The sequence below is a fragment of the Lynx rufus genome, unplaced genomic scaffold (genome assembly GCF_022079265.1).
Source record: "Lynx rufus isolate CCGP_SWC_20201006 ecotype Redwood Valley unplaced genomic scaffold, mLynRuf1.p SCAF_1, whole genome shotgun sequence".
Lineage (NCBI taxonomy): Eukaryota > Metazoa > Chordata > Mammalia > Carnivora > Felidae > Lynx > Lynx rufus.
In genome coordinates, this window is record NW_025814823.1 from 218,715,513 (window position 1) to 218,732,713 (window position 17,201).

Below are 17,201 nucleotides of genomic sequence, written 5' to 3' on the forward strand. Positions count from 1 at the left end.
TCATTGAGTCACTATATTCGCAATATAGGCCAAGGACTGTAATTTTGTAGCAAAGTACATTTCTGCCCCAAATTAAATTGGGATTGATTTTCAGAAAAGAATTTAGCCTGACCGTATCATTTAGAATCAAATGAAGATAATATAAAGCCCCCTACCTATTTTATACCAAAAGGTATATATTCAGTAGAGGGCCTATGTTTGTAATAATTACCAAAAGCTAGAGGAATGTGTATATTTTCTTTTTAGGAATGACTTAAAAATTTTTTTTTAATGTTTATTTATTTTGTGTGTGTGTGAGAGAGAGGCAGAGCTCCAGTGGGGGAGGGGCAGAGAGAGAGAGAGAGAGAGAGAGAGAAAATCTGAAGCAGGCTTCAGGCTCTGAGCTGTCAGCACAGAGCCTATGCGGGACCCTAAGCCGGGACCCTCAAGATCATGACCTGGGCTGAAGTTGGACGCTTAACTGACTGAGTCACCCAGGAGCCCTTTTAGAAATGACTTTTAAACAATAGTTATATCAACAGAAGTAGCCTACTGAGGATGTGCTTCTGCTTCAGTCAGAAAAATGCTAACCCAGCTGATGGGCTACGAGTCACCCTATTAGTTATAATCTTGGAAATGAGAATCTAATACCTGATACCTCATACCTAATACCTGTGAATGTTGGAACCAAAAATCGCACTGCTCCAGCACTAGTGGATGGCTGACACTCATCTTCCAACCATCCCACTTGAACTGGTCCTGAATTCAAATCTCATATAGAACCAAATGAAACAGAACCAAAATCACATCATAAAGATGATACAAAGAGAAGCTTAGAAATGTAGTTTTTAACTTTTAAGCCTCTATTTTACAGAAAGAAATAGCAGAAAACTGTTGAGAGATATGTACGACCCTATCTGCTACAGTTGTGTAAAAATAAAATGTATTTCAATAAGCTCTATTCCGTGCCTTTCAGTTACATTTTGCAAAAGATCAAATCACACTGCAACTCACTCTTTGGAAGCATAGTGACATAAGGAATAATGTAGAAAACAATCTGCTCTATCTAATTCTATGACCTTCCAATGTGGTTCCCTTCCCTTATAAAGCCATGTCTAAGCTACCAGCGCATTCTTCTGATTAATTCCCTCTTTTCTTATTTTCTTCAAATTCATCCATCCTCCTTATAGGAACTAGAGAGGAAAACAGGTAAACATTAAAAAGTTAATTTTACTATTATATTTAAAATTCTCCAGTACTCCCTTATCATTACAGATTGGCAATGAGTTCCCACCTGAGCAAATAAGGTTCTGCCAAACTCTTTACTACCAGCACCTCTTGCTTCATCTAACAACATTATTGACCACTTTACGTTCCAAGTGAAGACATTTTACAGACATTTTACAAACTTCTTTGCTTTCTAAATCCATAAATTTACTGTTGTAGTATTTTACATGTCTCGCATGTTCCCGCAGCTAAATTCTATTCACCACTTAAGATACAACTAGGACACCCCATTCTACTAGATACTGTCCTAACATGATATTCTGTCACTTTTTCTCTCTTTCTTCTTCCCCTTAGGAAGATTTCTTAATACCCTTTCAGTATATCTATCATTGCACCTACCACATTTTATTTAATCATCTATTTGGGAAACATATTTCCTGTGACATTATGAGTTACTTGAAGAATTGTTTTACATTCGCTTGTATGTTGGCAACACATTATTTAGTGCCAGATGCTTATAAGTAATCAATAAATGTTCATGATAGAAAACAAAATCAAATGGTAAGGAACACCTTCAGTCATAATATTGATTACACATTTTAAAGAAAAGCTTTTATTCAAGTGCTGCTTGATCTGTTTGTATATGAAGATCAACTGGAATAAAGTTGATAGTTAAAATGAATGCTTAGACATAGTTAAAACTTTACTTGTATTCCTACAAATAAGAACTAAGATTTGCTGCTGCTGTTTTTATGAACAATAAGTTCAACTTTCTTTAAAGGATGCATATGTACTCATGCCATGAAACAGTAGTTACTTGAATGAGCGAAGTAGTTTTTAATACCTTAAATTTGTAACTCACTTTTTTCTATGTCTGTTGTGACAGACAATGCTAAAGCATTTTTTTTTTATATATAATCAAAGGTTTGGAGATTTTCAGGACAAACTTTCAGAATCTGATTTCACAATTAGAGTTTTTTAAATGCTATAGTTACATTCTACATAAGTAGCATAAGTTTTCAGTAGAGAAATATCTTTAAAAAGATTACGCTTTATTTATTTATACCTTCTTGTTTTCCTATCAAATGTACAGACTTTGTCTACTTTTTTTAGAGACAAATATAAACATAACTAATTATTCAATTAAAGTTTCTAAGAAGTAACAAATGAATTCTTGAAAAAGAATGCCTTCTGTGATTAGTTATACCCTTTGGAAGATCTCTATGATTAATTGTCTCACAAAAATTACTTGTCTTCATTAATTAGGAATATACCTTTTCTCCACCTTCTCAATTCAGTTAAAAGTAAAACAGAAGTGCAATATCCATATGGACTTATTGGTACTAAGCGGCCTTTTAGAAAATGCTCTCTGAAAAAAGTAACTGTTCAGAAGTTATTTAGTTTGCTTTAAAGTTACTTTGATTAGTAATTTTGAGGATTGATCCCTAAAGAGTTAATCTAATAAACTGCCGTCCCAATAACGGACATTTAAAAAAATCACTAACAAGATATCCCAATATAGAATTATTTTATGTGTGGCAATCAGTAACCATTTTCATTTGAATACCACCCAACATTTTCTCCCAGGAAGAGGAACTCTGTCCACGTTTTTTTGCAATCAAAGCTTCGGGATAGTTCCCATTTAAGACACTCATATGGTTCTGTAGATTTTTAGCACTGGTTGCTTTTCCCTGAGCATTTGAATTCTGGACTCTGAAGGCTGGGGTAAAAGCGTACTATAAATGTAATTGAGTTTTTAAAGGTTTCTCTAAAGTTCAGCAGGGATTTAAAATGAAGAATTTCAAGCCTGCCTGGCTATAAATAAAATATGTTCTTTAATGTTGGAACCAAGCACTTTTTTTTTTCTTGTCAGCAGAAGGAGAAAAAAATCATCATTGGAGAAAAATGAAATATGACTGATAAGTCAAAATAGTTTTCATCATTGCCTTGATGTTTTTTTTTACTAGAGGTCAAAGTTCTTATGATATTACTCCTCCTTTTCTTTGGTCATCAGAGGGATTGGGTGGGACCAGATTAAAATACCTCAATTAGGAATTTTTTCAATTATTCGGCTCAAAATGAGTTGGAAAGAAAAATATATACACACATACATGTGTATACATACATACATATATAAAACACACACATACATATATATCTAAAGCTTCTGTACTATTATTCTGTATTCTTATATAACAAGTATTCAAATATTTATAGCAGGATATGGCTACCTAAAAATAGGAAATAATATCCTAAACAAAAATAAAAAAGGCAAAGTACATGTAATAAAATATAAATATTTATAATGTTTATGACTGAATGAAGAATAGAGAACATGTAAAAGAATTAAATAGCTTTATGGGAAGAATATAGAGAACAGTAGGATATCTAGTTACTGTTTTTATGTAATTAATTTTATATTAAAAGGTAGAAGTTAAAGGCACTAGAACTCACATAATGTGCCAATTTTTAACCACAGAATTATATTGATTTCATAAAAGACAGGAACATTATTGAACATCAGTTTCTATTGTACAGGAACAATCATATCAATACAAAAAAATGATCTCTACTCTTGCATAGAATTTACCTTGCATGAAATGTTAACTCAAATCTGAGTCAAGAAGTCATCGTTCCATTAACGCTAAAGAACACAGATCCTATTAGAAGATCATTTTAATCATTTTGTTATTTTCTTATCTATTCAATGAGGACTTCCATTTATTTCCCAATGATAAGCGTGCATACTTATATTTAAAATAAATGTCATAAAAATAATCTGAGTATTAACTTGCTTTTGGAAATACTATTACTATAGATATACTTCCAATAAGTCTATTCTACCACACTGGGGTGCCTGGGTGGCTTAGTCAGTACAGCATCTGACTCTTGATTTCAGCTCAGGTCATGATCTTGTGGTTTATGAGATGGAACCCACATTGACAGTGCTGACAGTTTGGAGCCTCCTTCGGATTCCGGTTTCTCTCTTTCTCTCTCTGCCCCTCCCCGGCTCATGCTATTTTCTCACTCTCCCAAAATAAATAAATAAATGAATAAGTTAAAGAAAAGACCATCCTACCACCACCACTACTAATATTAAAGAGAAAGATGAACAATGATGCTAACATTTGTTGATGTTGTAAGATTTGAAGTCTTAAATATTTTTCATGTATTACCTCTAATATAAGCATTAAATAATGTTAGAATGCCATTAGGTTTGAATATGAGGTCTAGGAGATAAATATATTGTAAAACAATACCACAAAAATCTCTCTCTCTCTCTCTTTTTTAAAGTTCTAGTTAATTTGACAACCAAATTGGTCACAACCACTATTGATATCCACTGTTAAATAAGAACAATGAAAAAAAATATAACTCCAATTAATCAAACCTCCAAAATGATTTCTCTTGTCATTTTTGTAGTGCTAACAGATGTCTGGGCAACAAATATTTCACAATATAAATTCTCCCCTGAATCAATTTTGTAGCTCGTCACAAAACTGTAGTTGAAACCAACAATGACATAAGCAGAAGACGGATATCTTGTTAATTTTTTCAAAAGTATATTTCAAAGCAGAAGTAAATTTAGTGTTTTCTTATATGTTGATGAGGCAAAAGGAGATGAAACATACCTTATCAGTAAAAATTTTACTTTGGTATCTAATAAATCTCTAAAAATATTTCTACTAAGAATGAAAATATACAAGTGAAATATTTGCACATTTTTATTTGGTTTGCAAATAAGAAACAATAAATAAGACATATTTTAAATATTTACAGAATGTAAGTCCAGATTTTGGAAAGGAAATTGGGTAAACTTAAGGTATATAAGGCAAAAATTTGTCTGAAAAATGATGAACTAATTAAAACATAACAGACTGAATTTAGTTTGTGGGTGCTTCCATTTTTTTTAAAGTAGTGGGTCAGCTAAAATTGTCATAATAAATACATCTTTAACAGTTATGATATATTGTTTCATGCATTATAATAACTGTTATTTTCTCGCTAAATTTCCTGATAGTATTTACCAGATAAATGTTAGTTGTGTAGTTTGATATCGCATCAAGTAATCTATAGATTTATAATCAAGGGTCTTTAATTCTGCTGCTTCTAACACTTTAAAACATTATCATTAAGATTATGTTTACTGGAAAGTGCAATTGGTGGTTTTTATAACTTCTTACTTTTTTACTCCTTCACCTGAGATTAGTGTATAAATACAATCTTTATAAAGATTTACAAAAATAAAATCGTTATAAAGAAAAACGCTATGCAAAGCATTAGTCTCACATGGAAAAAAAACTCATTTCTTGCTGTCTTTCAATATTTCAGGTATCAGTACTGTTGTATTGGATGTGACTTTGGATTTGTCCCACTGCATTATCTAGATTATATTTATATTACATTCTTAACTAAATCATTTCATAACCTTTACAAAAGAATTAGAAAGCAAGATTCTGTTATCTTTTGTATGGCTAAAGTAGGGTAGAAAAAAGTAGGTGCAGGAAAGACATACAAATCCCCACGAATAAATATTTGGGTGGGGATTGCCAATTACTATGGGGTTGGATTGACCATCAGCCCAGTTGATGAGAAATACATATTGATGAGATTTTCCACTTTACACTACAGAGAATCTTAAATGTTGATCAATACTGAAGTATCTGTTTTTCCCTTACTTGCTTCAAATCCTAGCTAAGAGTATGGCTCAAATATTTTGTTTGCTTTCACAACTAGGTTGGATATCTGCAGCTTCCTTATCCATTTATGTTACAGGGAAAATATACTGCTAACAGCTTATGCACTGGCCTTAGTTAAGTTTCAAAAAATAGTTAATTATTATTATGTTCAGAGAGAGAGAGAGACCAGGGGAGGGTCAGAGAGAGAGGGAGACACAGAATCTGAAGCAGGCTCCAGGCTCTGAGCTGTCAACACAGAGCCTGACGCGGGGCTCGAACTCACGAACCGCGAGATCATGACCTGAGCTGAAGTCTGACTCAACCGACTGAGCCCCCCAGATGCCCCCAAAACAGTTTAATTATTTAATCTATTGACTGTTCCAATGTAAATTAATGCTTGATATATCTGCTACCCAAAATAATCAAGGAAAAGAAAACAGAATAAAAATGTTAACTTAGAAGCACAAAGCAGGTAAAGTTCTAAATTGAGAGCTGTAGGAAAGTCTAGCATGAATTCAACGTACACTAGAGAACTAGAAAAATATGATTAAAAAGTTGTATTGTTTTATGTAGAGTATAATGAAAGAAAACTAGGAGCCTATTTCACTGAGACATTCTGACTCAATTGAATTTATAAACTGCATTCTGAATTTGACAGTGTATCAAATAATAACACATCATGATCAACTAACATTTATCCTGGAAATGTATGGCTCTTTTCCCAACAGAAAACCTAAGAATATAAATCAAAAAAGTTAATTGACAATGCACAGTCTTATAATTATCTCAAATAATGCACACAAATTATTTGATGGATTCAATGCTTATGACTTAAAATATTTACCAAATATAGATTGAAAGAAAATATTTTAACTTGTTAATATTTATAAAGAAACAATGACAGCAAATATACTAATTGGAGATATACATGCATTTTTAATTTTTTAAAAAGAAATTTAAAAATTTTATTTAAATCCAAGTTAGTTAACATATAGTGTATTAATGATTTCAGGAATATAATTTAGTGATTCATCACTCACATATAACACCCAGTGCCCATCCCAGCAAGTGCCCTCCTTAATGTCCATCATCAATTTAGCCCATCCCCCACCCAACACCCCTCCAGCAACCCTCAATTTGTTCTCTGTATTTAAGAGTCTTTTATGGTTTGCCTCCCCTCTCTGTTTTTGGAGCTATTACATGCATTTTTTGAGAGCAAGAAAATAAATGTTTATTATTATTGAATTTTTTTCATTGGAGGTATTTGCAGTTAAAAAAAGGAAAAGTAAAACTTTGTGAGGATTACAAGAGGAAGGACCCACTGTCCTTATCTGTTAAGAATAGTATCTTAATTAGAAAATCGACACTCTAATGAAACAAATAAAAAATGTGGCAAATTTTCCAAATGAAGCCAAGATCACAAATACTGATAGCATATTTCTAATCACCTACAAAATTTAAATTATAAAAATATACCTCTAAGTACCAATAAGGCCCCTGAGTATGTAATAATTAACTTAGGCAAGAATACAGAAGTTTCTTACAAAAATAAGTTTAGATTCCAGTAAAACCATTATGATTTGAATTAATAGGGAAATATTCCAAAGGCCTAATCTAAATGAGAAAAGTCTTTATGAGAGACATAACCCTCATGGGGAAAAGGCATTTATATGCTACTACTCCCCTCTAGGCTTCCTGTCTTGTCTAAAAGGAGGGGTGGAGGAGTGAAGAGCTAAGAACACTTGTTAAGGTTAAAACTCCACAACAGAGCCTAGTAAAAGACAGAATTAATCATAATTACCACTCCTCCCCAGTGCTTCCTTTATACTACCACATTAACAACACTCAAGTGTATTTATAGGGGATCACAGCTGAAAGTGAGGCAAGACAAATATTCTTTCTTAGTAGGTGTCCTTAGTAGATATCCTTAAATAAGAGAAAGGTAATTGGAAAATTCTCCAAATATTGGGAAATTAAATAATACATCTGTAAATGATAATGGTCTCCAGGTGCCTGGGTGACTCAGTGGGTTAAGTGTCTGACTCTTGATTTTGGCTCAGGTCATGATCTCGCAGTTTGTGGGATTGAGCCCTGGGGTGGGCTCTGTGCTGACAGTATGGAGCCTGCTTGGGATTCTCTCTCTCAGTCTCTCTCTGCCCCTCCTCTACTTGGTGTGCTCTCTCTCTTTTGAAATAAATAAATAAACATTAAAAAAAAACCCGAATCATCTCAAGAGAACTTAACAGATATTTTGAAGTAAATGAAATTAAAAATACAACAGGTCTAAATCTGTGGAATATAGTGAAATCAGTAATTAGAAGAAGATCTATAACACTTAAAAATGTATTTTGTTAATGAAGAAATATGTAAAATTAATAACCTAAGACCCATCTTAGGTTAAAGAAACTAAGCCTAAAGCAAGCAAAAGAAAATGAATAATGAAGATTAAATTCAGGAATAAATAAAAATGAAAACAGAACAATAGTGAACATTAATGAAACTAAAATATTTATTTTTTAAGAGATCAATACAATTTATAAATATCTAGTCAGGCTAAGAAGGGAAAAAATAGATATTAAATAATAATTAATATTAGAAATGAAATAGGTTCTGATTACTAATCTCATGGACATTAAGAGGATAATAAAGGATTACTACAAACTCTTAGCTCAAATACAAAAATGGACAGAAATGAAAAGATGTAAATAGTACATGTTAAAGATATTGAACAAATGGACTTTTCATAAAGTGTTAAAAGTACACATCAACACATGTACTTTGGAAAGCTGTTTGGCTGCATGTCCACTAATGATGAACTTATAAATACCCAAGACCAAGTAAATAGAAGTTAGATATATATGGAACATATGTGCATATATTTGTACACAAATAGAGATGTCAAGAATGACATAGAAGCCATATTTTTATTTTTTTATTTATTTTAAAAAAAAATTTTTTTTTTCAACGTTTATTTTATTTTTGGGACAGAGAGAGACAGAGCATGAACAGGGGAGGGGCAGAGAGAGAGGGAGACACAGAATCGGAAACAGGCTCCAGGCTCCGAGCCATCAGCCCAGAGCCCGACGCGGGGCTCGAACTCACAGACCGCGAGATCGTGACCTGGCTGAAGTCGGACGCTTAACCGACTGCGCCACCCAGGCGCCCCGAAGCCATATTTTTAAAAGCCTCCAAGTGGAAATTATGCATATGGTCATAAGCAATACAATTTATAAATCCATTGTAGTATATTCATAAAATGAAAAAGAAGGAACTACTCCCTGCAGCAGCATGAATGGACCCAACCATTATGTTGAGCAAAAGTCGCCAGACATTTCTATTTCTGCATTAAGTTATTCTTCAAAAACAGGCAAAAATAATTAATGGTGAACATTGAGAGAACAGAATTAGTGAAGAAGAATGATTGGTTGGTAATATACCATTTTTTATGTGGTGTGTGTATTTTGTGAAAATTAATTCTTCTTTTATCGATAAATCAAAATGAATTATATAGACAAAATGAATTTTAGCAGAAATAGAGAAGGCATTCAGCTGGATTAAGGTAAATTTTAAGTATCAAAAACTAGAGTTGCATGGTATTTATGAATGTAGACACAAAGGTGAATGGAGTAGAATGAAAAACTCAGTTTAAATCCAGTAAATTTAAACCATTTTGGAAATTTAGCGTATCTAAATCCAATGCAGAAAGGACAGATGATTCACTGAAGTGTAATGTGACAACTGACTAACCATTTGGGAAAAAAATAAAATAAAATTATATCTATATCCCGCATTGCATACAGGGATAAAAACTAATGAACCAAATATTTCGTTGAAAAATGAAAAAAAATACTAGAATAAAATATGTGAGAATTGCTCACTTTTTAGATGGACATTTCAATTGATTTTGTTTACATTTGAGGATTCAAGAAAAAGGGTAGTACCATATTAGAAGAAAAGAAAAACATTTAAACAACTGAAATAGGCAAAGGTAGATTACTCTGGGGGACAGGTCCTATCAAAGGACATGAGGGCTGCAAGACTTTTAGTTTTTTACCTATTAGTCAATTTAGACTTTCATTTTGGTATGTGTATTTTACTTAATGAAAATAAAAATTCAAATTGATCTCTGGAGATTGTATGCAGACCACATAAAATGCAATCATGGAGATAAAGAACAATGGAGAATCACAATTCATCTTTTGGAATCAAAAAGTGTTTTTGGATTATTTACTTTTACATTTCAGTCTCGATAAATGTGTAAAACCAGACACAGTGGAAAGATTTCAGTTCGTGTGTGTATTGTGCTCAATTAGTTAATGGCTGTCAGGAGATGCATTGAGAGAATCTCTGAAATGTTTCTGGGATTAGTAAGAAGGGGAATGGGGTAATTTAGCTGTCTTTTAGGAACTTAGGGAAGTAAAAAGATGATGTGCTCCATATTTCTCCTTTCTTTTATCAGCCAACATAATGATATGCAATGTGTATTGATGAGATCATTCTGTAAAATAAGTGAACTTTTAAATAAGGTGACTCAGTTACAGCCTATTCAGCTTGAGTGTGGCATACATTAAAAATATGTTTTCACAATGTTTCAATATAGAATGAATTGTTAATAAAGTATATAGAGATTATCTGTTGATGAACCATATTTGACATGCGGCTTGGTATTTTTTAACATATATAATGTCCCTTACAATCACTCAATTCTTTGTTAAAGTTGGGAAAATAACTAGACCTGAAAAAATATTTTTCCCATTGTATTAAAAAGGAATCATGTTAGGTGAAGCTATCTTGAAATTCCATTTATTTCTTTGTAATCTATCCAAAGCTACCATAAAACAAATTACTACCATCAGGATAGAAATAGCTACCTCTTCTGGTTAACTTGTTTACCAGACTATGGTGCATCCTTAACTCGGCACATACTGTGGCTATTGTTTATCCAGAATTTCTTGTTACTTCTTGTTCATTTTATATGTCTCTCAACCTATATTTGAGTATCATTTTCACTCTGAAGTTTTCCTAAACATTACTCTCTTTGATGACTTTGCAAACCACACATTAGTTGTATTAAATATCTAATGTGATAGAAGTTAAAATTTAATCATACACATACCACCATAACTATTTATAAAGTGTGCTCCCTTAGCAAAGGTGTAGCCTACACACTGGGTAAAATATTTCCAAGCCCATGTTTTGTGACCTTAATGTTGCCTATATTCAAGGCATATTATATTAACACAGTGATTTGCCATTGGTTTTTAGAGGATGCATATTTATTGCTATACAGTAAAAAAAAATCATGAGAAATCCATATTTTCCACACTCAGTAATTTTAAAATGCTAATTTTATAAAATAAATTGTAATTTTTAACTTAGTTTCATGCAATTTAAAGTGGTATTCCATTTTTTGTAGAAGAAAGGTGGTAAATTTACTGCAGGCTCAAATAAAGTTTGCAACTATGACCAGCTCTATGATGATTTGCTAAGGTCTTCTGCATTTGAAAGCTAAAAACTCATCTGGTTTCAAGTTAAGCTGACTAGGACATAATTTCCAACAGGGAAAACATGGTTTCATAGACAAATTTTAAGAGAACATGTGAGGCACAGCAGAGAAAACTATCCTTCTAAATTATACACTTTACTCTGTCTACAACATTTGGGGTTTTTTCTCCTCTTTTCTCCCTTTATTTTTTTTTCCTTTTAGAAATAAAAACTCAGAGGTTTTCTGGTAAAAAAAGCTAAAAGGAAAACAGCAGCATTAAAGGAGAATATCTGAGTTATTGGCAAATACTTAAGTTAAAAATGAAGCTAATGTGAAACAGAATTTGCATTCTAGTCATTTGTGTGGTATATAATCATGTACTGTATGCAGTTAAATGAGTCTGTTGTCTGGCTGTAATGAATATCTACATCCATCCTAACAGTTAATGAGGAATAAATGACTTATTATCCATGAATGGCTGTATCTAAATAGCTCTGCAACAAAAACAGAATATTAAAATGTGTAGCTAAAATAGATCTTAAATGATAATGAACTTACTTAGATTATTAATTAATTTTTAAAGCATCATAAGATTCACTGCTTTAGGATGAAATCAGCAATAGACAAAGTTCAAGCACAATGACAGATTCAAAGTATGAATTTTAAATTGGATTTAAATACATATGTATGTGTTTGTGTACGTGCAGGTATATATGTATATACATGTGTATATACACTCATACATATTATGCATTTACACACATACACACACTGACACACATTTAAAGGAAAACTGTCTTTTGTAAGATATCTTTGCAACCTTAAAAATAACAGCACATAATTTTTACCTACCCCAACTTCACTTAACATGTTCATTTATAACGTATAAATATAATTTTAAACATTTTAAATGAATATATATAATGCATAAGTCTAATAGTTAAAGGAGAGAATGTCATATTAGAACTATGTTTTTGTTAAGTCTGAAATTCATGCATAAATTTTGAAATAATGAGGGAAGTACTTTTTGTGAAAGCTAAGAGTGTCTTTTAGAAAATAATTTTTAAAAAGAACTACAACTTTTATTATTATTTTTACACAATGGTCCATTATATTATTTTATTCTACTAATATGAAATAGATTTTTAAAAACAATCCACAGTGCTCTGAGGTGAGAGATTCAAAGGCAGTTCTTTTAATCTGTAAATGATAAGCTGAGCAAGTTCTAAAAATAGCTAAATACACCCTCCAAAAGTCAAAAAAGCTATTTACTATTTTATCATCTAAATAGATGTTAGTGTATCCATTCCCTTTATTTTACTGCAACACAACACAATTTCAACTATGTTTATCTCTAACTCAGGAAATTGATGTCCCCTCCAAATGACTTGACAAAACTCTATCCTCAACCCACATTCTTACCCTCAAAATCTATTTCTCTCCCTGAAGACAAAGTAATCTATTAAAGTAGCACGTCTGAGTGTTTCCTCCCCTCTCCCAATCCATTATTTACATTCAGGTCTTCCCATTGCTTTCTGGGTTGGACCCAGATCCTTTCCTTCCTGTTCTCTCTCTTCTACACTATGCCCTCCTTTGCTCTTTTCATCACTGATACAAGTACATTTGAAATGTCTTACTGAGCCATGCGCCCTTTCCAGGGGACTTTTTCATATCCTGTTATAATCACACTTTATTTTTTTCTGAATCATCAGTTTTCCAGGGAAAATTACTCTGTACTTGCAGATCAGTTAAATCTCTGTTGTATGTGTCCGTATACAATCTACACACCTCTAAAGAAATTTCCAGTTTTAATTTTACACATATTTGTGAGCACGAAGCAGAGTTTACACAAAACTGCAGGACAAATTTATGTAAATCAGAAATTATGACTCTGTACAGCATTGTGTGGCAAACAAACACATTAAATTTCAGACACTTCTTGCCACACATAGTAGTAACACAATAAATACTAAGTGACATTTGAGCCGTGCATCTATGGCTAGCAAATTGTCTTAGTTTCCTGATACCTATTTCGGGAAAGGATAGGAATATTTAAAAATGGTCTACCAATATCAGTAATATATACTCTAAATTATTATTATGATTTATTTCATGAGTAAATAACTGAAATACCAGAAACATAGAAAACCATGCCTTGCAGTAGCTGACCATTTCCAAGATTAATTACATTTGGCCAAGATTTGGCAGACAGCTGGATGTCTGAGAAGACTTCAAAGTGATTTCATGCTCTTTCTTCTGTCAAGTGTCAATGTTTTAAGGTATCTCTAATTTGATGCAAATATTACGTGATGTTTATGGATAAATTAACACACACTGGGTCCCTGCTAAGTGCTGAGACAATGCTAGAAAAATACAAATGACATTTTTTTGTGTGTTGATGTACTTAATGATCAAGGGGAAATGAATGTAAAATTATACATAAAACAAAGACAAATAAATGTTTATGATTATACACGAAGAAGAAATTTGGCCAAAAAGGGAATGAATATGTTGTATATGATTTTTATTGTAATTTTTATTACATATCATGGTCTTGTCATGTTAATTGTTATAGTGGAACGACCTGAGAAGTAACATTCTTATTTTAAATCCTCAGATCTGAAAAAGATCAAAAAGTACAAATTCATTTTAAATAAATGTAAACTTAAAACAGATGTGTAATTCCTTTTTCATAAATTGATTTTCCCATAAAATCCTTGTGTCTCTATGAAAATTTTAAAATGGAATGCTGCAGGTTTTTTTTTTTTTTTAATGAGAGAAATGATTGAAATTTCTAAAAAAGTCTAGCAGACATAATGCATTTAGACATGACTGGCCTGAATGAAAAGTACACGAGATATTTCAGGGGTAAGCAATTGTAGAAAGGAGGAAATAAAAGTGTAAGGATACCATGCACATGCCATATTTTTATGAATTTCTATCTGATAACAGATAATGATAGGCATAGGTTTGAACCAGTGACCCTGATATGAGAATCTCCCTACCTGTCCAAATTTATTTTGAGTAAGTCAGTTTTCAAATTAGGCTTAATTTGCATTTTTAAAAATCTAAATTCGTTTTAAAATTAAATTATTCACAGGAATATCTGAAAAGTGTACTAGGTTCTGAAATGGAACTGCTCAACTTGGCCATAAAACAAAAAGTTAGAACAGAAATGGTAATCTACAAGTGCCCCTATGCATCAGTACTCCTGTATCCCTTGGGTAGATTCCTAGCAGTGCTATTGCTGGGTCATAGGGTAGGTCTATTTTTAATTTTCTGAGGAACCTCCACACTGCTTTCCAGAGCGGCTGCACCAATTTGCATTCCCACCAACAGTGCAAGAGGGTTCCCGTTTCTCCACATCCTCTCCAGCATCTATAGTCTCCTGATTTGTTCATTTTGGCCACTCTGACTATGGAAACCAATTTGTCAATAAACTTCATATAAAAAACAAAAAAAAAAAAACAAAAAAAAAACAAAAAAAAAAACAAAAAAAAAATGGTAATCTAGGAAAAACCCAGGGAACACAAGTCAGGGAGAGATGTTTGCCAAGCATACTTACAAGGCTACTTTAATTTTTTTTTTGTTATTGTTCATTTTTTGAGAGACAGAGGCAGAGGAGAGAAGGGCAGAGAGAGAGAGAGAGAGAGAGAGAGAGAGAGAGAGTCACAGACTCCAAAGCAGGCTCCAGGCTCCCAGCTGTCAGCACAGAGCCCAACGTGGGGCTGGAACCACGAACTGTGAGATCATGACCTGAGCCAAAGTCAGATGCTTAACCAACTGAGCCACCCAGGTGCCTCACAAGGCTACTTTAAATCACACAGTGCTGATGGTTACAAATAAAATGCTGGATTTCAATCAGGAACAGGAAATTATTTGTAAGTATTATTTGTGCTTCTACCTTGTTTTATTCTCAGATACATCATTTCCAAAAATAATTCTCTTAATGGGGAGTATCTCATACAGCAAAATACAGAAACCTCTAAATTACTACCTATTTTAAGCCACCGAAACTTCTTATAAATGCCACATATATCATTTGTTTGCATTTAATAATGAAAACAATCAAAATATATGAAGATTTAGAGGTAAAAAAGAAATTCACCTACATACTTTTCATCGTTCAAAGTCCTCCAAGGTCTATATTTTATAACCATGTTTTGATTATTTTCTCCCAGAAGCATGTTCAATGAAACAAAGTTGTTTAATTGATGCTATGTAAGTGTCCTCTAATCAAATAAGCATTGGACACACTGCATAACTTATTCCTCTTGAATATCTCGAGAAGTACTACCTAAATTTATTTAATCATAAAATTTGTTTTCTAAACCAAATAACATGAAAATCCACAAAAATCTAGCCTTGGATAAAGCCTCACCAATTAGCAAGATGCCCAATGTTTACCCAGATCTGTCTTGGTATTTTTATATGCTGTTTATCATCTTGTCTTATCCTGTTCAGTTTCAGCCACCTAATGTGTTTGTAATTTGCACCATCTTTGATCTCTTGTAAAAGTTGGTGTTTCATAGGCTACTCATTCTTTTCCCACTTTTCCAACTGAAATGTTACCTTCTCTTTAAGCCTAGTCTTCTTTGGAAACAGGAACCATATCTTATCTATACATATAAACTATCATAGTATCTAGAATATACAAGCTCATAACTTTATCCAATATATGTTAAAACAAATAATTTTTAAAAAGAAAGAAAATTATGTTAGATTTATTTCCTTTGTAATAATTATGATATAAAAAGAAAGAGACTGAAGAAATCTATAATGTTAAGGAAATTTGAGGAGAATGAGAAGAAAACCTAAGCATATATATTTAGGGCAATGCTCTAATGACTGCTTGAATCACACCCATATAGAAAATAGTCTGCTGACAACCTTCATTTTTGATAGGATGCTTTTTTGTGGAATGTATGTCTTAAACTTTTGTTAGCCTCATCACTTAAATGACATTTTGAGCCAGACAAAAAGAAGTGAAAGGTTTAAATAAGTCAATATTCTTGGGAAAATACATAGGAACACAGAAGCCAGAAAAGATTTTGTGTGTGTGTGGATTTTCATCAATTATTCTATTCCTTTTCTAAAAATCACGATTACCTGGGTGTTTTTTTTTAAGTTTATTTATTTCTTTTGAAAGAGAGACAGAAAGGGAGACAGAGAGAGAGAGAATAAGGGGAGGGTCAGAGAAAGGGAGAGAGAATCCCAAGCAGGGTCCACACTGTTAGCATAGAGCCCAACTTGGAGCTCAAACCCATGAATTGTGAGATCATGACCTGAACTGAAATCAAGAGTCTGATGCTTAATGGACTGAGCCACCCAGGTGCCCCTTACTTGTATTTTTAAAAATTTTACTTTATTAAAATTCTTCCTTAGTCAATATAATTAATATTCATACTTAGATACAATATAGTGAATATGATCATGATATATTAAAATAGACTTAGATTAAAAATTAAAAAAAATTAGATGAAAATTATTGTATTAATTTAGATTTTTCCCACAATGATCTCACCTAAGAAATCAATATATATAAGCTGCTGTATGTCACAATTATTCATGACTTTTATATATATACAAACTTTTTATATATACAAACTTTTTATATATACAAACTTTAAAAATAATTAAAATAATTTAAAAATAATTAAAAGAATATCATTTTCAATGCCTTTAAGTATATACATAGTAATATGCTCTGCATATTAAAGAAAAAATGTTAGGAATGTTTGATTGATGAGTCTTTGAAAATACCAATAGATATCTATCTGTATTTATATGTAACACTAAAGAATAATACGTTACAAAAATTGTACAAACTC